Source organism: Crotalus tigris, unplaced genomic scaffold (assembly GCF_016545835.1).
Source record: "Crotalus tigris isolate CLP2741 ecotype Arizona unplaced genomic scaffold, ASM1654583v1 scf7180000018155.2402879, whole genome shotgun sequence".
Lineage (NCBI taxonomy): Eukaryota > Metazoa > Chordata > Lepidosauria > Squamata > Viperidae > Crotalus > Crotalus tigris.
This window is the reverse complement of record NW_024096851.1, coordinates 373326-395115: the sequence shown is the minus strand read 5'-3', so window position 1 is coordinate 395115 and position 21790 is coordinate 373326. Positions and strand designations below refer to the sequence as shown.

At 34.2% G+C, this 21790-nt stretch overlaps 1 protein-coding gene across 3 annotated transcripts in view; it reads left to right on the top strand.

Annotated features, from left to right (window-relative positions):
* The window catches only part of CHRM3 (cholinergic receptor muscarinic 3), a 245229-nt gene that overhangs the window by 156376 nt on the left and 67063 nt on the right, over positions 1 to 21790 (top strand). For all 3 annotated transcript variants that reach the window (XM_039348451.1, XM_039348452.1, XM_039348449.1), the window contains one exon: positions 6736 to 7001. The gene's annotated coding sequence lies outside the window, so the exon portion shown is untranslated. The remainder of the gene's footprint in view (positions 1 to 6735; positions 7002 to 21790) is intronic.

The window sequence follows — 21790 nt, the reverse complement described above, 5'->3', positions numbered from 1 at the left end:
TATGAAGATCGGACTTTTTTCAGCCTCATTGTAAGTTTGAATGGTTGCTAAATGAATGGCCATAAGTCGAGGACTACCTGTTTGCTGGGTAACCATAGCGATTGTGCAGAACCATTTTTTTCCTCCAGTCTGTAGCCCTTCAACATTCCTTAGTCTTTCTTTGATGGAATGTAATTTGATCTCCAGTTATTTTTTCATTGAAGGGACGAGGGCAGAGGTCCCCAACTTTTTGGGCACCAGGGACCGTGGAGAGAGTTTTTTTCTGCAAACCGGAGGGTGTGTGGTTTTGTGTGCTGCCTGCACCCCATGTTTGGGGCTTTGTTTGTTTGTGTGGACTGGTTGCTGGCATGCCGTGGCCCGATACTGGTCCACAGATCAGGGGCTGGGGACCCCTGGACTAGGGGGTAAATACTATTAACAGGTAGTCTGTTTTTATCATGTTTTCTGTCTGAAGTGTGGCTTTGCTCAAGGCTATAATTGGATTCAATTAGTTTCTCTCTTCCATGAATGAAATGGCCCTCAGAAGGATTAGGGTACATGAAATGCAAACTCTTTTTTGGGCCAAAAGACTCAGCCCATTTAAAACCTGCCTTTAGAAACTTTTGACATTGGCTTCAGATGAGTTTAGCTCTCAGCCACTAACTTGTTATTCCCTGCCATTTCTTTCCCAAAGAAAATGAAACGACTAAAACTATGGCTTCATCCATAAAAGAATAGCCACTGATGAGAAAGATAAGGGTAAAGCATACCCTGGCAGAAGACTGCAAGTATGCCAAGTCATATCACGACCTTTATCAGAGTGTATGGGTTGTATAGCTTCTGCTGCATTCTGTACTGCAAATATATAAGGTGAACCTAGAGGACAAAGTGTGCTTTTCATCTGCTTTTCTATATTAAGAATCTTTTTTGGAAGGCTTAATCCTTGCAATTCCCTGGAGGCTTTTCAAGCATTTGACAGGTAATCTGGAGTTTGATTTTTGTTTTGGGATGATTTCATATTTTTCCCTGAAGGCAATAATTCAAATATTTTGTTTGGAGATCAGCTAACTTTAATAAATAAATGCTTGATCTTCTTATCTATATGAATATATATTTACTGTGTTTCAAGGTAATTACTTACAAATAATTGCTAAATCTAGCAAAGAGTACAGTTATGCTAGGCTGGGACTCTGAAAACATGAACCAGTGAAATAAGCTAGTCACACACAGGCCTGACTATCATAGAATTAGGCCAGCATTTTCCATTCTCAGTAACAGATTATCGTTCTGCACATTAAGGTATTATATTCCCTCTTTATTCTTATTTTCTTTATTCTTATTTCTCTTCATTTTCCGTAGTGGAGTCTCAGCTGAATAAAAGATAAGTAGTTAATAAAGAATAGTTGAAGCAAGCAAATTATGACAGCTATTGACCAATTTCGGTCAGTTTGAAAGATGTTTCCAATTTTGCTAGTTTTTCTAGTTATGTCTTTCCCTTATATCTTACAGAGTCATTTGTAAAGGTACCTATCCCTCTGGAATTAATTTTCAGGGAACAGAATTAGAGGACTTTTACTAATGGGAATTTCTGCTGTTTTGTTTGTAGGATATAAAATCTAATCATGGTCAGTCATTTATTAAGCCTAAGCAATACATTCATTCTGAATTTAGATATACATTGTTGGAATGGAAAAAGCTATGCTGGCAAAGCTAGATTTAGGCATAAACTAAGCAAGCTATGGTTTACGGTTTCTCAGATCTTTAATAATAATAATAATAATAATAATAATAATAATAATAATAATAATAATAATAATAATAATGTTGGAAGGGACCTTGGAGGTCATCTAGTCCAACCCCCTGCTCAGACAGGAAACCCTATACCATTTCAGACAAACGGCTGTCCAGTCTCTTCTTAAAAACTTCCAATGTTGGAGCATTCACTGCTTCTGGAGGCAGGTTGTTCCACTGGTTAATTGTTCTCACTGTCAGGAAGTTTCTCCTTAGTTCTAGGTTGCTTCTCTCCTTGCTTAGTTTCCACCCATTGCTTCTTGTCCTGCCTTCAGGGGGCTTGGAAAATAGCTTGACTCCCTCTTCTTTGTGGCAGTCCCTGAGATATTGGAATACTGCTATCATGTCCCTCCTCGTCCTTCTCTTCATTAAACTAGACATACCGAATTCCAGCAGCCATTCCTTATATGTTTTAGCCTCCAGTCCCCTAATCATCTTTGTTGCTCTTCTCTGTACTCTTTCTAGAGTCTCAACATCTTTTTTACATCGCGGTGACCAAAACTATAGGTAGTCCTCGACTTACAACAGTTCATTTAGTGATTGTTCACAGTTACAAAGGCACTGAAAAAAGTGACCATTTTTCACAGTTATGTCCTTTGCAGCATCCCCATGATCATGTGATCAAAATTCAGATGCTTGGCAACTGGTTCATACTTAGGACTGTTGCTGTGTTCCAAGGCCTGCAACCTTCTGAGAAGCAAAGTCAGTGGGGAAGCCAGATGCCCTTAAAACCAGGTTTACTAACTTACCAACTGCAGTGATTCACTTAACAACGGTGGCGAGGAAGGTCATAAAATGGGACAAAACTCACTTAACAAATGCCTCACTTAAAAAAACAGAACTTTTGTGCTCAGTTGTGGTTATAAGCCGAGGACTTACCTGTATTTCATTTCATGGATGGTTTCTCAGACCTTTGATTTCATCACATGGATATTGAATTATCTTAAGAAAAATAATTTCCACGTAATAATGTAAAAGTATTTCAATTTCAACCCCAGATGTGCTCATTGCTATCAATCAGCATAATCAAATATTAAAAATTGAACTTTCTGAACAACATTGGATCTATTGCAAAGGAGCCAGCTTAGTAAAATTGATAATGGGAGGTTTTTCCTTGATTTACATGATACTCCAAGGAATTATGGGAGAGACATTTGCAGATGCTTTACTACGGAAACCTGCTTGGCACAGAAAGAAAGCTAGAATAAGCTACAAAAATGAGATTTAAATTTATATGTATGGGTTGAAAAGGCTTCTGAAAGGTGGATTGATTTAAGGTTTTGGATTTGGATCTTTTTAAAGGAGGAGTTATTAGAATAAGATATAGAACACATAATTGAGAATATATTATTTGATATAATAGATCTTCCTTTTTTTCTCTCTTTTTTTCTTTTTCCTTTCTTTTTTTTTCTTCTTTTTCTTTTAGGTATGATAATCATGTTGTAAGGGAATGAAAATAAAGAAAGGATTGTATTAATGAAATAGATGAGATTAGTAAATGAAGAGTTATTGAATAAGCAACAAAATATATTGGAGAAATGTAAGATGGTAATTATGGGAATAATAAGTTTACTTTTAGACATTATAATTATTATTTCAGTGAGGGAAATTAGGGATACCCGAAATGTAAATAATATGTCTATTTAAGGCTGAATTGGAATATGGTATTTGGAAAATTGCAAAGCTTAAAACAGGATTTGGATTTATATAGTTAAAATGTCACTATTGATCGATTGAATTTTATCTAGAAGCCTAGCAATTTGATTGTATTATTCTAATTGAGAGAAATAGAGAGGGAACTTTTTAAGGAGCTAAATATTTATGACTTTCTTTGTGGATAATTGATTACCCTATCTCCACATTGTTTCCTAAGCACTTTAATGTAAAAAACTTGTTTAAAAAAATTGTTAATGGGTCTTTGTTAGTTCCTCCTTTTTTATCCTATTGAAAAAAGAACAATGCATCTTCTCTGTTATGTCATCTAGCATTTCAGCTGTGCTCCAATATTTCATAAAGGTAATAAATAGTTTACCAGAAAGTTCCTTTATTATCCTAGCATGCAATTCATTGTACCTTGGTGATCTGAACTTAACCAAAATTAATAAATTTTGTGAGGGCCATTACAGTCATACAAAATACCCTATGCATAATTCTATTTGGCATCCCCCTTTTTTAAAAAAACAAAAACAAAATAGTGTATGTCCTTTTCTTGAAGAGGATCTTTCTATATGCTACATGGTAACCATGCAGCGCAGGCTTTCTTTTTAAAAAAAAAAAAAAAAACTTGCAACTGGCATCCCCATCCCCATGACATTCCCTGGTGCAGCACACTATCTGCAGAGAGGCTGGGCAAGTACCAGCATCTTCCTGTCCACTTCAGTCTGCAATTCTACCCTTTTCACAATTGCCTCTTGGAATATTTACTCTCTTGTTAAACAAGATCTTGCAAAATTGGAAGTTGAATCATTTTATCGGTTGGAAAGTTTGGATTCTTTTCTCCAAAGAAACAATATTAAGGTGTTTGTTTGAAATTATATTTGTAAAGTTTAAAATATTTCTGAACTTCTAAACATATCTTTTAAAAAAAATAAAGAAAAAAGTGTTTATTCCAGTCAAATAGACTTCTATATTAATATGAAAAATTTTCTGAATAAAGAAGATTCTTATACCAACCATTATTTTTTTAAAAAATATACTCAATAGATATATTGTCTTTTTTGACAAAATAAAATCTCTGTAATTAAAATGTGCAATCTGCTAAGAGGGAGAATTATCACTGTATTTTTTTTTTATCAGTCTTGAAAATGTTACCAATTTTATCAAATCAAGAGAAAAGATTCTACTAAATGTTAAGTTGAGAGGAAAGGTTTTGCAATCTTAAAGAATCTAAACTGCTCCCAAAACAGAGAAGCATGATATATAAATGATTGACATATCATTGCCTACTTTTAATAAGTAAAAACCCTTGAGTTGAGTTTGACTGTTGGGATTACATAGACTTGCAATATTATGGAAACATATTTTACCAGAATCCCTTCTCAGTGATATGTTGAAATTTGCATCTCATAACTTGACATACGCATTTGAGAGTCTGACATACAATGATTGTTGTGTCTTCTGAGGCCAAAGTGGGAGAGGTAAATAGCTGGAAGTGGAAAACATGTGCATATGATAAAAAAAAACAATGTTTTTACAGGCACTACAATGAACAGTGAAAAAAAGGAAAGGAGATATCATGAATAGAACGTAATGTAATATTCATTACTGTATGCCTTTTATATTTAAATAAAATTAACAAAAATTAATGTAGAATGTGTCATATACATTGTATTTTCATGTAAAACACAAAGAAAAGATTATGACGTCTGTAACTTAAATCAGATTTTTGTTGGAATGTTTATAAGATGTGTTTTCAGCAAGTCCAATTCCTGGGAATAATTAACCTTTCATATGAAAGCTTCATAAAGTTGTATCACATGCACAATATTTTCAAATTATTTAAATATTTATTATGCATTATAGTTTTGGTTTTGCTATAAGCAAAGAAAAATAGAACAATTACAATAGAAATACATGTTGTCCACTGGTACAATTACAAAGGTGATGATTGTCAATGTGCACGACTTGGAGAGTGATACGGTATATATCTTTCATCATTAGTGAAAGAACATTTTATTTAAGGAAATATGCTAAATAAAACAATAGCCAGTAATGTAAACATAATGGTTCAGAACCTGAACAGTTGTATCCTGGAAATGTGTTCTCACAAGAGTTCCTTGATTATTTTTTACTAGTGGATTGCTGATTATCCCTCACCTTTGTATTTGAAGAAAATAAATCCCTGTATTTATTCTTTAAAAATAAGAAACAATATTGGTATATTTCAATAATTATGAAAACCTACTAATTCATTGTCCAAATCAGTCAAGATAGAAAAGAAACTCAACAACAGAACAATTTTTTAAAATAAAATTCAGGATTAAATTCTATTTTCCTCCACTGCATCCAAATACAAATAAAAAATAACTTCTAATGTGAAGTTAGTATTATATAATTTTCTATTTGAGTTAATGATCTCTCTAGGAAATTTATGCTTCTGCACTTGCCACAGAAACAAATGAGAGAAAATCAAGGCTTATTTCTTTGAATCTTAGATGAACTGTTTCTTTGCTAAAGATGCATTTTCATTTTAAATTTAGACACAAGTTTGTAAAGGTAGTGAATTTTTTAAAACTTTAAAAACTGGGCAGTTAAAAACACAATAAAAACATAGTAAAAGCAATAGTTTAAAATAACAGAGATAAGATAAAATAACTATTGAAAACAAAAGTCTGAAATATATGTTCATATGAATTCATAAGTTTATATATGTTATGTCTAGTTAATGATATATAGTTGTTATGAAATATTGTAGCTTCATTTAAAGATTTATAAAGATGAAACTTTGATGTAGGAGATATAACAAAATCTATATATTTATTATTTAGTGTTATTGCTTTTAAAATAATAACAGAAAAAGAAAAATCTAAAGGAACAAAATAAAAAGGTACATTCAATACAAATCTTGAAGGCAATTCAACAAAGTTTATGTCCTGTAAGCCACCGTATACATTTTCTAAATATGAATGTCTGGAAACAACCATTTAATTTTAGAATCAGGAATGGTGGAATGGAATAACAAGTTCTAGCATTTGGATAAAAGGACATTTATTAAAAACCTTATGCATATAAAAATATTGATTGAGCAAAGTAAGAAACTGGCTTTAAAAGATTGGTAGGTATATCTGCTGTTCCACCTGCCTGAACCAATTCAGAAAAATCAGACTGACTTTTCATTTCCCTGAATATTGAAATGTTTTTATAATTAAAGCTGATTTAACATCTTTACAAGATTCTTAAAGTTCTTTTTTCTATTCCTTATTTTTTTTCCTGGGAAAAACCAATCTGTTATATTCTTTTTTCTAGATCCTCTCCATCATCCATGGTTTTGAAGAGACTGCCTGCAAAGATTGTCAATTGTACCTAATTCCTGCTTCTTGCTCTCTGATGAACTCCTCTAAGTTTGTGCTGTGTTCCATGGTGCATTTTTATGGTGTAAAATGCATCATGAGGTGTTTTTCACTTGGATAAATTGCAACATCTCTGTGTTTGTCAAAAGAGACATGCAATGCCCTAAGGTGGATACATCTGGCTCGATCAACTGAGAAAGCAACCTGGACTTTTTCTCAAAGGTAAGATCTGTTATGTCAACTGAAAAACTGTGAAAATAAATTTGTCATGATTTCAGAGCAATGGCTGGATAAGACTAAATCGTATTAGTTAAAGAATATTCATGTTTCTTACAATATCAAAACAGAAATTCTGTTGTCTGTCCATTTTCTGGGGCTCAATTGACAAAACAATATTTTATGATCAATTAACATTGTCATTAATCAGTTTTTAAGTTTATGAAACTCTGGGCCTGTTTAATTTCCAAATTTATGTATTGCAAGACTTTATTTTGAATTCAGATATATAACTAATGCTAACCTACATTTTGTTTTTTAATTCCTTATAATATTGAATTGCTGATTTTGCTTCAAGTACTCCAACTCTTAAGGATCCTAGAACTGCAGGCACCCCTGAGACTGCTAAAGCATCTGGGTTGTATTCCGTCTTCAATCTGTCAGAATTGTTTTCAGTTCTCTTCTCTTAAGCCAGGGGTGTCAAACTGGCAGCCAGTGGGCTGGATGCATCACGCGCAGGCCACACCCACCCCGGCTCCGCAAAGGACATTGTTATATGTCATGATACATCATGTGACGTGATCGAGTTTGACACCCATGCTTTAAGCTTTTAAAGAGTTACAGATGTTATATTACGCATGCCCCCATGAACAGAGTTAAAATGACTTCTATCACCACCTTTATCAGAAGGAAGAAGAAATCTCTCTTATGTTAATAGAGTTTATATCCTATGTAGTACTTTCAGTTAACACTTATCACCAGGACACAAAACTGTGTGACGAGTTTTGTCCTATTTGGGATTCCTCAGAGGTAGGTACTGAGATATGGTTCTAGGGGTTTAAAATTTTCTACCATGAATTGAACTCACAGTTCTTTGCATTTTAGATTAGACACAGTGGATTAATGTTAGGAGCTATCTATCTAGCTCAGAGAGTTGCAGAATTTGGGATTTGTTTGAATGAATACAACCACCTTCCCTAGTGGAAAGGCAAAATCTGAGACACCTTTTCCATTTCAACTATTTCCCAAGAAAGTAATTACTTGTTCAGTTACAGATGCCTCCAATTTGTAAAACTGTTTATAAACATTGTAAAACTGGTAATTAGTAGAGTCTTGTCTTAGTACATAACTGACTCTCACTGACCTGAATTTAAGCCATAAATATGTTGTTTTTGTTGCTTCAGACAATAAACAAACTTTCCATCTTTCTCTCCTGATTCCCAAAAGTTTTGATTTATGTATTTCAAAGAATGTTAAAATTATTCTAAATGTAGTAGTTGCATTTTAACTTTAGCTACTATAAATATTTGGTACGAGTCATATGTGGGGTAGATAGCGTTTTTTTCCCATCTGTATAAAATTAAAATCTTCTTTTATCTTTTTCTTTCTGAGTTGATAACAAGAATAGATTTGAGAATAAATGCTTCAAATGATCCCAGAGATTTCATATTGTAGTAATAAATTTCCTGGCAGGATTACCTCTTGCCCTTGATATATCTCAAATTTAAAAACAGCTGGCAATAAAAATATTTCTTAAATACCTTCTTCCTTGTAAATTAGCAAAGGCTTATGTTCCTCTGCATCCAGGGGTAATTTGATTATTTTTAAGTTGTTTCTGGTAATATGTCTGTACCGTTTAAATATTTCAGTTTGCATGCTTATTATAAGTTCATAATGAACTTGCTCTTTTTTCCTAAGGTCTGAATTTTCATTTAATAAAAAAAAGTAATAATTCTCTCCCATGCTTACAAATGTTGTTAAATTGAAGAGCTTGAGGTCTCATAATTTTAAGATTGCCATGGATCCCAGAAATGCCATTTTCAGAATTTGTCAATTTATTTTCCATCTGTTTAGAGATTCACTGAAGTTTCACTATTAATTCAGAGCACATTATTTCTTGTTGCTGGGAGAGAAGTATATCAATGTTCAATGTAGCTCTAATTTGGCAGACACGGGAATCATTCTACACTATTGTAGGGATTGCTCTCTTGTGGAATATTATAAGATTCGGGGATATAGCATCATATGCCAAAATATACTTGTATATGTCAGATATTTGAACCATGGACTGTACAGTATTCCAACAGTGTCTTGACCGAGTATGTGTATCTGGTAAAATAAAAGGGATTGAGGTTTGTTAGTTAACAAACAAATTTAAATATTGGAATCCCAGATGTGGACATTTGAAATCACTAAAATAAAATGATGAGCTCCGGGATATAAGAAAAAAAGCTTCTTTATTGCTAAGCTTTCTTCAACTAGCAGTTGGCATCATCAGAGCAAGGACTGAATAACAAGGGAGCCTGTGCATATACTTATATAACAGTTAAAACAGTTACAGTATGATATGTGCATATGGCACACTCATAACACGCTCGCTCGCCAAAAGTCACGGTGGTCTCAGCATCTATGCAGAAGCCGGTCTCTGGTTGAAATTCAAAATTCAACAGCTGATACATCCAGCCCAGTGGATGTAAAAGCCTTGTCAATATATAGATGGTTAAAAACAAAAGATTAAAATAAACCAAGCAGAGATGATTAGAAAAAAAATGGCATATGCACATATCCTATCTTAATAACATGTCTTTCGGCTAGTTTAAAGCCAAAGGACGACAATTCTTGGATTACAAGAGTGATTGCACAGCATGGATTGCTTTCACTGCTGATTGTAGTTTATGCATGTATCCTCCTCCTGTCAAATCCCATTCTCCCTTAGAAAGCTGCTGAGGGCAGGGAGGCTCTTGATGAGCACAAACTAAGTAGCGTGGCCAAAAACAGAAAGCATGGAAATACTCTTTGATATTGGAGAAGTAACATTTTCAGAAAACTGGAATGAGAGCATTTTTTTTACAGGAGCAAGCCAGAAACTTTGAAAAAAGTAAAGTAAATGTCATACATTGATAGCACATTTTCAGTCACTTGTTAGAATGAATTATGTATAAATAGGAATAGGAAGATGTGTTGGATAGGCTCGCCACCTTGAATTATTTGCAAAAATAATAAAGAAGGGATACAAATAAATAAAACTTCATTTACTCATAAAAACAAGAGTGGTATATATAATTAAAAATAATATAGATTATTCAGACAATTAACATTTATTGCTAAATTTTTACTTTATTTCTTTTTTTTCATTACCATGGAGCTAGAAGCTGTTATATTCTCAAGAATGTAGCATGTCTTAGTTTTTGCTTATGTAGGAGAGTAGGAAGACAAAAAAGCAATATTAAAAATAGAAGAAAATATTAGAATCTGGCAAAACAAAACACCATGAGATATTTTTGATTTTATCACTCACTGTATGAAGCCAAGAAAGTTTTGATTTTGATTTTTTTAAAAAGGCAAGGAACAAGGCTAAGAATATACATTCTCCAAAAGAATGTTATTTGAATCTGGAATATTATCAGGCTTACCATACTGCAATTTCTTAAAACTGAAAGTTTTTTTTCTGTATTAATGCAAACTTCTTTTATCAATCTTTAGTATTGTATTATTTTCAGTGTTTAGTATTTGTTTACTAAACTGATGTGTGTACATTTATTTCCTTGTTTAGGATGAAATGTAGACCAGTTTATTTCATATCTTAACCATTTTATGTATCATTTGAAAAGAAAAAAAATAATGCATAAAATGTTATTTTATTTGTTCTATTTTCTTCCCATTGAATTTCTGTTTGATATTCCCTTTCTTTTATAATATGTCCGTAATCATAAGCAACAGATTTCAGTGTCGGATAGCTGTCTGCCACCACTATTCCAGGATCTTTTAGATCATTACAGGATTCACGAAATTTGCTTGCCGGGGTAAAATTGCTTTAAGAAACCTAAAATATGGGTATAGCATATCAATTCTTAATTCTGTTGGGTATCATAATTAACAGAATATTCTGGGGCACTGGTTTGCAGTTGACCAATTTATTAAGGTTAATAATTATATACAGAAATATACTTTCAGATTATATAATTTAACAAGTAGTAGGATTTCTGGTTTGCATGCCATATATTCTGCATGACTTCAGAATTTGATTGTGAGTGATAGCAAGCAGATTTCAGTAGTAAACATACAGCTAGATTTCAATTGACAGACCTAATTCTTTAAGATGGATGTTTTTAAGGAAGGCGTATCAATGTAGCTAGCTGTTCTCTGTTTTCACTCGCTGTTGCATACTTTGCTGATTTCTTTCTTTCAGAAAGAATGGCATTCCTATTTGCCTTCTGTGACAGTTTGATGACAGATTAACTAATGGAGTTTATAAACTTTTCTTCTAATCTGTCCGCTTGATTAAAAAGTATTCATAAATATCACACCTTCAAATGAAGTGATGTCTTTTCAGTTATTGCATTTGTCATTATTTTAAAAAACATTAATAGTATTTGGACTGCAAAAATCTGGTTGGTCATTAGATAGGAGTAGAGAGCTAGAGTTTTGTTATTGTTGTTTGGTTTGGTTTTACATATTCTTGCTATCATCTAATGGTCATTCAGAAGGTTTTTTTTTTCTTTTCCTCCAGCTCAAATCTAGTATACAGTATGTCTGTTATCCTTAACATCAATTTCAATTGTTTCATCTAGTGTATTAGTTGAAAAGACATGTCATCCCTTCAGGATTAGAAATGCTACAATGGTTCATGAAATCAGGACCTTTATAATACTTGCCTGAAATAAGAGACAAGCTTTGAAAATGCTTGAATCCAGATTACAATTATATCTGAAAATTTCTCAATTAGAGGGCTGATCCTCAGACATTTGGAAAAGAAATGTTGATCCTCAGTGGTGTCTGCAGAAGTGACAAGGTGAAGAAAATTGCCTTAGGGTCTTGGGATGCAAGCCTTGTACCATTTGTATCTATTTCTTGCACAATAATTGCAGCACAATGCCATAATGTTGCTTGCATCTTTTTGACCAAAGCAGAAAGTTGCTCTTTTCCTATTTCCTTGCTTTTAGGGAACACTCTTAAAATAAAACCCATTGTTTGCCTAGGGAGTTGTGTTTATGATCTGTCCTTTAAAAAGCAGGCAAATGCTCACTATCTCAATTATTTTTTATGTACTGCCATTCTGGTTTTATGGGGAATTTCAAGTTTTCAATATAACCCGCAGAAAAATTATTGCTTTGCTGGGGCTGCTCAAAGAACTATCTGGCATGAGCCAACAATTAACTGAACATTTGATTAATTTCCAAGGTAATCTGATAGGTGCCAAGGTGAGCTCACCCATCTCTATTTAGAGCTGACAAAACAATGATTGAACTGTAACAGTTGAAACTAATAGAGAAGCTGTGTTCCTTTTTTTTTTTTTTTTTTTGCAGAGATCTTGAACTAGAGCTCTCCTGCAGATTATTCATTGGGACAATTTGTGGAAAAGAATACAAATTATGCCTGGTATATGTTACAATAGCACATATTGATACAAAATTGCAGTTGCTAAAATTAAGTATTAAATGTCATTTTCATAATGAAAGTATGCTCCCCCTCCTTTTGGACCCGCCAAAAGATCTGAATATCCTGCAATTTAGAAAGGTCAAATTGGAAAAAAAAATACCTTTATACACAATGATTTGTCATCTGAATAATCAATATAAGGGTAATAAATGTTCCCAAAAGGGAAGTACTGAAATATGCGGTATAGATTCTGAAGAATTGATATCAGAATTAGTAAATAATATAATTACCATATTATAATCTGTGTCAGCCATACTATATTGTTTGTCACTGAAATACCACAAATTTGGCAAAGCAGTTACCACTTTCAAGATTATATTGTGAAAACTAGAAAATCACTATGGTTGGTTTTATTATGATCATTTTTATTTCATGTCAGCAAACAGCATGGATCAGGACATGACATGTTACACTGGGCAAGCAATTTTGCATCTAATATAACAATATTAACATTTTCTATGCATGTTAAATCTATTTGCATATGATTTTCTGAATTAAAAGTTAGCAATTTCGCAGCTTGAGAAAAAAAGCAACTGGCCTTATGTCTTTAAATCAGTTTACGAATATATACTGGTAGTATTTAGGGAGAGTTTCTTTTCATACCTGGGATGATCCAGTGATCCTGGGTTGTTTTTTTTCATATCTCTGCTTACATTTCATTACATGCCAGGATTATCTACAGCTTTCTTTCAGCACTTAACTTATTATAATAATAATAATAATAATAATAATAATAATAATAATAATAATAATAATAATAATAAAGTTGGAAGGGACCTTGGAGGTCATCTAGTCCAACCCCCTGCTCAGGCAGGAAATACCATTACCATTTCAGACAAATGGCTCTCCAGTCTCTTCTTAAAAACCTCCAGTGTTGGAGCATTCACCGCTTCTGGAGGCAGGTTGTTCCACTGGTTAATTGTTATAACTGTCAGGAAGTTTCTCCTTAGTTCTAGGTTGCTTCTCTCCTTGCTTAGTTTCCACCCGTTGCTTCTTGTCCTACCTTCAGGCGCCTTGGAAAATAGCTTAACACCCTCTTCTTTGTGGCAGCCCCTGAGATATTAGAACACTGCTATCATGTCCCCCCTCGTCCTTCTCTTCATTAAACTAGACATACCCAATTCCAGCAACCATTCCTTATATGCTTTAGCCTCCAGTCCCCTAATCATCTTTGTTGCTCTTCTCTGTACTCTTTCTAGAGCAGTGGTTCTCAACCTTTCTAATGCCGCAACCCCATAATACAGTTCCCCATGTTGTGGTGACCCCCAACCACTTATACATCACCGGGTGCCAGGGGCGTGGCCAAAGAAAGGGGGAGGAAAAATGGTGGACAGCCTTGTTTGGCGACCCCCGTGAAATGGTCGTTCGACCCCAAATGGGGTCCCGACCCACAGGTTGAGAACCACTGTTCTAGAGTCTCAGCATCTTTTTTACGTGGTGACCAAAACTGGATGCAGTATTCCAAGTGTGGCCTTACCAAGGCATTGTAAAGTTGTATTAATACTTCACGTGATCTTGATTCTATCCCTCTGTTAATGCAGCCTAGCACTGTGTTGGCCTTTTTGGCAGCTGCAGCACACTGCTGGCTCATATTTAGGTGATTGTCCACTAGGACTCCGAGGTCCCTCTCATAGTTACTACTATTGAGAAAGGTACCCCCTATACTATACCTGTGCATTTGGTGTTTCTTGCCTAAATGTAGAACCTTGCTTTTTTCACCATTGAATTTCATTTTATTAGATAGCACCCAGTGTTCAGATCCTTCTGTATCTTAAGTCTGTCTTCTGGAGTGTTGGCTATTCCTGCCAGCTTGGTGTCATCTGCAAATTTGATGAGTTCCCCATCTATCCCCTCGTCCAAATCTTTGATATAGATATTGAAGGGCACTGGGCCCAGAACAGAGCCCTGGCGCACCCCACTACACACTTCCCTCCATGTAGATGCGGTCCCATTGAGGACCACATGCTGAGTACGGCCAGTCAGCCAGCTACGGATCCATCTGGTGGTGGTGCTTTCTACCCCACATTTTTCTATCTTGTCAAGTAGTAGGTTGTGATCTACTTTATCAAATGCCTTACTGAAGTCCAAGTAAATTAGGTCCACAGCATTCCTCTGATCCACTAATTTTGTCACTTGGTCAAAGAATGCAATAAGATTTGTCTGGCATGATCTATTTTTGACAAACCCATGTTGGCTTTTAGTAATGACTTTGTTTGCATCTAGGTGTTCGTTGATTCGTTGTTTGATTATCTTTTCCAGGATCTTCCCAGGTATTGAGGTCAGGCTGATAGGTCTGTAATTTCCTGGGTCCATTTTTTCCCCTTTTTTGTAGATGGGAACTACATTAGCTCTTTTCCAGTCCTCTGGTAGTTCCCCTGTGCTCCAGGATCTTTGAAAAATATAGTTCAGTGGTTCTGAGATCACATCTGCCAGTTCCTTGAGAACCTTGGAGTGTAATCCATCTGGTCCTGGCGATTTGAACTCGTCTAGGCTGGACAGGTGCTCACTTACCATTTTCTTGCCTATCTTAACTTGCGTTTCTATTCTGTTTTTTATGGCACTATTTTCGATAGGTTGGTCTGTTTTTTCCCTTTGTGTAAAGACAGATGCAAAAAAGGAGTTAAATAGTTCTGCTTTCTCCCTATTGCTTGTCACCTTCTTGCCACTTTCACCCACTAATGGACCAATCATTTCTTTCACTTTTTTCTTGTTTTTTACATGTTGAAAGAAGCTTTTTTTTTGTTATCTTTGACTTTGGTCGCAAGCCTTAGTTCATTCTGAGCCTTGGCTTTCCTCACTTCATCTTTGGAGGCTCGGGCTATTTGCTGATATTCTGACTTAATTATGTGCCCCTCTTTCCACTTTCTATACTTGTCCTTTTTATCTTTCAATTTGTCAGAGAGTTCTTTATGCAGCCATGCTGGTTTCTTTGACATCTTCAGTTACATCTGTTTTGATTTGATTTTTATCTTGTGGGGTTTTTTTCTAGTTTTGATAATAGGAAGATACTACAAACCAGTATGACTTTGCTTTAGACACCTACTATTTAAAACACCTCAGCTGTTAAATTAAGAGTAATGACACTTGTTTGTGTATATTATGGTTATAGGTTGAAATATATATTTAGCTGATTTTCTTTAATCAAAAACAAGGATTGATACATATTCAGTTCACCAACAATCAAGGCTTGATGAGTTCATTACTTTTTTAAATAAATGCAAATCTCATGATTGTCAAGAAATCTCACGGTTGTCCAGAAAGTCAATAGGGTCTCCTGCTTGAGCAGGGGGCTGGACTAGAAGACCTCCAAGGTTCCTTCCAGCTCTATTCTGATTGAAGTTAATGAAAGAAATTCAGGGGGGGCAGGAGGGGAGGAGGGGAGAACAGCAAAATAGCATAGATAGTACTTAGTATTAATTATGCAATTAAAGTCTCCAGATAAGGCTGGGGGGGGGAATCTTTCCTCTTCAACATGCTATTAAAGTAGCTGCCAATCACTGTAAATAATACTAAACTAGGCATACCACTGAGCTGACTCCCAGATTTCAGTATTTCTTGCTGTGATGCTATACATATTAGTACCATCATTACCCGTTAGACAAACCTAATATAAAAAGAAATAACATTATTGAGAAACTTAGTTTTTACCATCTAAGCAAAGACAGTAAGAGAATCCTGAATATTTATTCTGATTTTAATAAGATACTATATATACAGCTTTGAATATTTAGATCTACAATGTAGCCGAGTGAATTTTAATGATTTCTTATTCAATGAAGCTATAATACTAGATAATGAGCATTGAAGTACGTTCATCCATTGTCTAAATGCATCTGCACAGTTTTCTGCTTCTCCTTTGAAGCATACTGTATATCAGCCTGTAGAGGAGGTGCATAAAGAAGGAAAGTTAGGACAAATATGTAAATTGTGTAAATTTTTCATGTAATTCCATTCATGCCCAATTATTGGGTCCCTTTCTATCACTCAGCATTCAAAGTATCTGTTTTACACTTGCAACACATGACTCTTTTGGCAAACCATCTACTGGATTCTTCCTATGATACTTGATCAAAATAAATTCCATAGAAGGTAAGAGAGAAGAGCAAATATCACCAAATCTTTCTGCTTTATTATTATGTCTGAATAACATTGAACTGCTTGGCCCAAGTTGTTGTTTTTTTTTTTCAATATGTTTGACTTTAAACGTTTTGTAATAGTAGTAAGGCAGAAATAAATAAATAAAAATGTTTCAAGCAATTTTCCATTACCCTAGTGGTGAAAATATTCAATCAGTTGTTATGGAAAGGCTTTGATGTGAAAAAAAAACGTTGAAACTTAGGGACATATATCTGTTCATTCCTGCTTGTAAATGTCATTAAGATCGCTAGTAAGCAAACAGCCTGGGAAAAAATGTCTTTAATCAGACATTTAGCAACTGGGAGACAACAAAATTGCCAAGAGTCTATGTCTCATGATCCAAGCTTTGTATTTTCCTCATGTAAGATGTAGTAACTGTTTTTCACGCAAAGTCATAATTTTGTTCAGCCAGACACTTCAGATTTAAAATTTAAACTCAGTACTCTGGCAATAAGAAATAAAGTTTTTATCAAGTGGCTGTTTACTGTAATGTGGTTAAAGTGAAAGTCTATTCTTGGGAAAGGAATGTATTGAAAAGCATGTTTGACTATTTATGATGAAAGATTGAAACATGAAGAATAAAAGGGTGCTGAAAGGTTTGAATTATGGGGAAAATATTTGTTTCATACTTTCAGGAATGGATCTTGGGAGGGAAATGGGTATAGCAAGAAAAGAAGTGAAACTATATTTAAAATGGAGTGACTACAGAAGAAAAAATATGAGTCTTAAGAAAATATTAGAAGATAAATTTATTACTCAACAAAATTAAGAGAAGTTGGTTGTATGGAAAGAGAATGTGGAAGCTGCTTAAACTAGAATTATGTATACAGTATATTATGTATGATCTTATATCTGGGAAGTATGAGCATGACTTTTGGTTAAATGATCAAATTAAAAATACTATGGATGAGGGGAAAATGCAGATAGTAAAGAATGATAAGGATGAGAGTGTGGCCACACTTAATTGAGGAAGTAAAAGGTAAACATTCTTGAACATCTCAACTTCTACCTCAATTATGCAAGATGAAGCATTTATTTCTTTATTTTATTGTCATTTGACTATTTTTTAAAATTTCTATTACTTTGCTTGGATGAAATTCCCATCTCGATAGTGTTTCAACATCACTGTTAATTTAAAATAATATTATTAGTCACTTTACAAAACTTAGATGTTGCACCAAATTTTTATAGTTATTTATCTATTTAATCCCTATCTAGCAAGTATCAATAATTAATTACAGGTTTGTAACTTAACTTTAGCTTCTGTTATAAGATGGACAAGCTCTATATTTTTAATGCAAGAATTCTCTTTAGTGATAGATAAAATGTTTTCTTTTGATTAAGAACTGAAATAGTTATTGCTAGATAATTCTAATTACAGAAAAGAAGTATTCTTGTATTTATTTTATAATCAGACAAAACAGATGTAAATTTGTACTCAATTTGTACTCAGTCAGATGTTTCTGTGACAGTAAATGTTTTTCTTTTCCTATCTTATATTGTACACAAAAGGAAGCAGGTGCTGTCACTCGATAATATAGCTGCTTTATTATTGCAGAAAAGAGTCTGTCTGATTAATTATCATTAAATACAAGCCTCTTCTAAGAAGCTTAAATAAAAATTTATCACTTTTCTAAAGGATGCTTATACTCAAAAATGTAACTGTCACATTTTTATCTTCATTTGCATCTAATTAACTGTTAAAATTTGAGTGAATCTTTGATTTAGAAGTAGTGAAATAGACATCTTTCCTGTCTAAGGAGATCAAGGTGGCCAATTCTGACAATTCTAGAAGTTAAACGCCATAATTCTGGGGACCTCCTAGTTGAATAAGGCTATCTCCAAGGCTTTTATAAATGGAGTGGGCTTTGGTGTGGGGCCAGAAGCTGGGATCCATCAACATTCTTGACTCTAAAAACTCCACTCATGGGAAGGTACCCTTATCCAGCTTGGGATGTTGTCCTTTTATCAACCCTGCACTTTACTGCCCATCCATTTCAACATGATCCCCCAATCCAATATGCAATTTTTAAATATAAGGCTATTATGGGAAGCAGAGTGCATAATTAGATTTTCACATCTGCCATACATCTTGTATTTGTTCTTAAGTTTGAACCAGTGCAATGTGTTTCTGTTTTCTGTTGGCAAGTATAGAGTTGTTTATTGTGTAAAGATTGATTTATTCTTTTAGTGGTTCAGATATTAGATGCAATTATAGTTATACTCAGTAATTTACTTGAGGAAGTAAAAAATAGTTTTGTTTTTTTTTAAAAAGCCGCATTTGAAGGATGCCATATAAAGGAGAATATTTAGTTCAGCAAGCTAAACCTAACTTTTGGTTCTCAAAACAAAGAAGAAAGCTTTCCATTTCATTTGCTAGTTTGGAGGCTGATGGATAAACTGTTTGACCAGACTGACAAAATAGCTGATTTGTGTTTAAAAAAACAGTAATTGCGATATTGGCAGAAATGTCAGAATGAGCTGTTTGGCGTGCTTTGGCTGCCAGATATTTGCTCCTGTACTCTGGACTAAGCAAGAAGAAAGCTAATTTCGTAGATTGGCAGAGGAGTTCAGTGTATCCCAATCTTGCTTTGTTTTGTTTTGCAATGACTTTCCATAGAAAACCTGGTTTGCTTCCTCTTGTGGCACTAAATGTTCCCTACATTTCCTCATCTGATGGAGACAGAGAGCAGGGTTTTAGTGCAGCACGTAAAGTAAGGGACATTGTGGAGTACCGCTACAGCTTTAACAATTAAAATAGTATTTGGAATTCAAATGACAAGGTTTTAAAAAGTAAACATTACATGATCATGAGTACCAGAGTGAATTGTTCTGAATATATTTTGAATTTTGAATTATTTTGAATGTATGTTGAGCATCCCCATAATGTTGGAATTGATGGAATTTAAAAATATTCTGTCAAACATTTTTGTTAATGTTTTCCCCGTGATGAGATAAAAGAGCTTTGTCTGCTCTGTGCAGAGCTACTTGAGTCGTATATTGATTTCACTGGACAACAATTTTTTCCCAAAGTTTTGCTTCTTGAAAAACTTGGTGATTATGATAGAACCCTTCAAGCTAAATACAAATAAAATTTCGGAATGACAGTATCACATAAGAATCTTGAGAAATATGAAATTAACTTTTAATAACTATAACATATTTAATTGCATAATGTTTCTGATGTGCTGCATGAATTCAACAGGGCTAAAAGTGTTTTGCTGCTGATTTTTGTTTGTGCTCAGTGACTGATGTATCTCATTGTGGTGTCCAACAATAGTCAGCCAGCACTGATGGATTCCAATTGCCCGGATGCCATTTTCCATAGGGGCAATGTGCCAGTGAAATCTTTCACCATATTCATCACTGAGTGCACTTTGATTTTCAAGAAAGAAGTCCATGTATGAATGAAAATGAATCTTCAGTGACATGTTGCATTTCATAGCCTTGTATGCTGTAAATTTGTCAAAAAACTAAATGTAGTTTCGTCCTCTATAGTTGCCAAGAAAATTCTCAACAACATCCTTGGATGCTTTCCTGGCAATTTTCTCTAGCCCTACTAACAGATCTTCTAATCGCTTGTCATTGATGATGTATCTTACCAACAAAAATATGTTCCACAACATGGGCATCAGTTATTCTTGGAAAATTCTGTCTCAAATAACAAAAACCTTCACCTTTCTTGTTCATTGCTTTCACAAAAATGTGTATCATTTCTTAAACTATATATTTTTTTTCATTTTACAGAATGAATTACTAATCAGTCTCCTAAAAGCTATTTCTGACTAGGTTAGTTGTTGAGTTTCAAAATATAGAGCCAAATAAGTTACCTGAAAGAAAGAACAAAATAATATCCATTATCCATTCATGGACTGAACTTGCATTAACTAAAGTTTGAATCATTCTTCATCCATTTTTATTAATAGTAACAAGGTAGTTTTACTGATCACAGGACCTCAGGTTTTTACTCCCAGGATTTGACTGCATTTTGTTCTGTAGCACCACTTCACAGTTCACTAAAGCAGTAATAACAGTACTGCTAATTGTTATCCAGTGGCAGAAATTATTCTTCTAAGTAAGACCAACCTAAAGTAATAATCTTTTCCAATAAGTGCATATAATTTAATTTGAGGAAAGAAGACAAGCAAATGCTTACTGAATCTATGTAGAAGATAAAATTTCTGATCTGTCTTCAGATCTGAAAATAGATCTAGTTCTAAATGAAAACAAAGAGGTTTACAGACATTGCAAGTGAAGGCAGCAATCGAGCAAAAACTGTCAGTTCTTAACCTCTAATACTACAAAAGAGATTCCTACTGAAGAGTAGATATTAACATGTTTTTAAAGTCTGAGCAAGTTTGTAAGTCCTCTGTTGTTCTTTAGGGCAAATGGGTGGGAAGTGCATAGCATGGAGAGATTGCCTTTTTTTTTTTTTTTTACTTCTGCTGAGGGAAGCAATACCATCAATATAAAGCCAGACTGAATTTCATCCTTTGTTCAAAAAGGCTTATAGTACTTTTATATAAAATGAAAGTCTTTTAGTCTTTTATATAACAAAGACAGAGAAATATTTTTGATGGCACTTTGTGGGACGCACATTTTAGAAGCATTTTATTACAAAGGGTCATTATGCTTAAGATGCTTTGGAACATATTTCTTTTCGTGCCTTAGATTTAACAGTAAGGAGGTATCAATTGAAGGTTAAATTGGAAAAATTGGGAGATTTCTAGCAAAAAAGAAGTGGCACGTATTTTGCACCTCTTTTAGCAAAACAATGGTCCATACTATGCCCAAAACCTCTAGGCCTGAGAAACAAAAAATTAGCTACCATTTCTGCCAAACTGGTGCGAACTGGCTGAATCCCACCAGTGGTCATGAGATAGAGAGAGAGCAAACACTAACTTTGCTATCATCTGTTCTTGAAGCCCAGATATAGTAAACCTTGGATGTTGCAAACAAAATATGAGGGAAAGTATATAGTCTGTCAGTACTGTGTTTCCAGGAGTTTTAAGAACCTTATATGGTCACAAGATGCCTTTTTGTTGTCTTCTGACTGGCAGTAATTTTCAAAGGGCTTCAGGATTATGTGCCAAGTAAGAAAGCAACTCCAGATCTCTACTTTTCACAATGTTAGTAGTATTGGAGAGCTCAACTGATTTATTTTTGGCCCAGGCATATTGAACTTGAAACTGTTGCAAAACTATTGGTTGGATTGAACC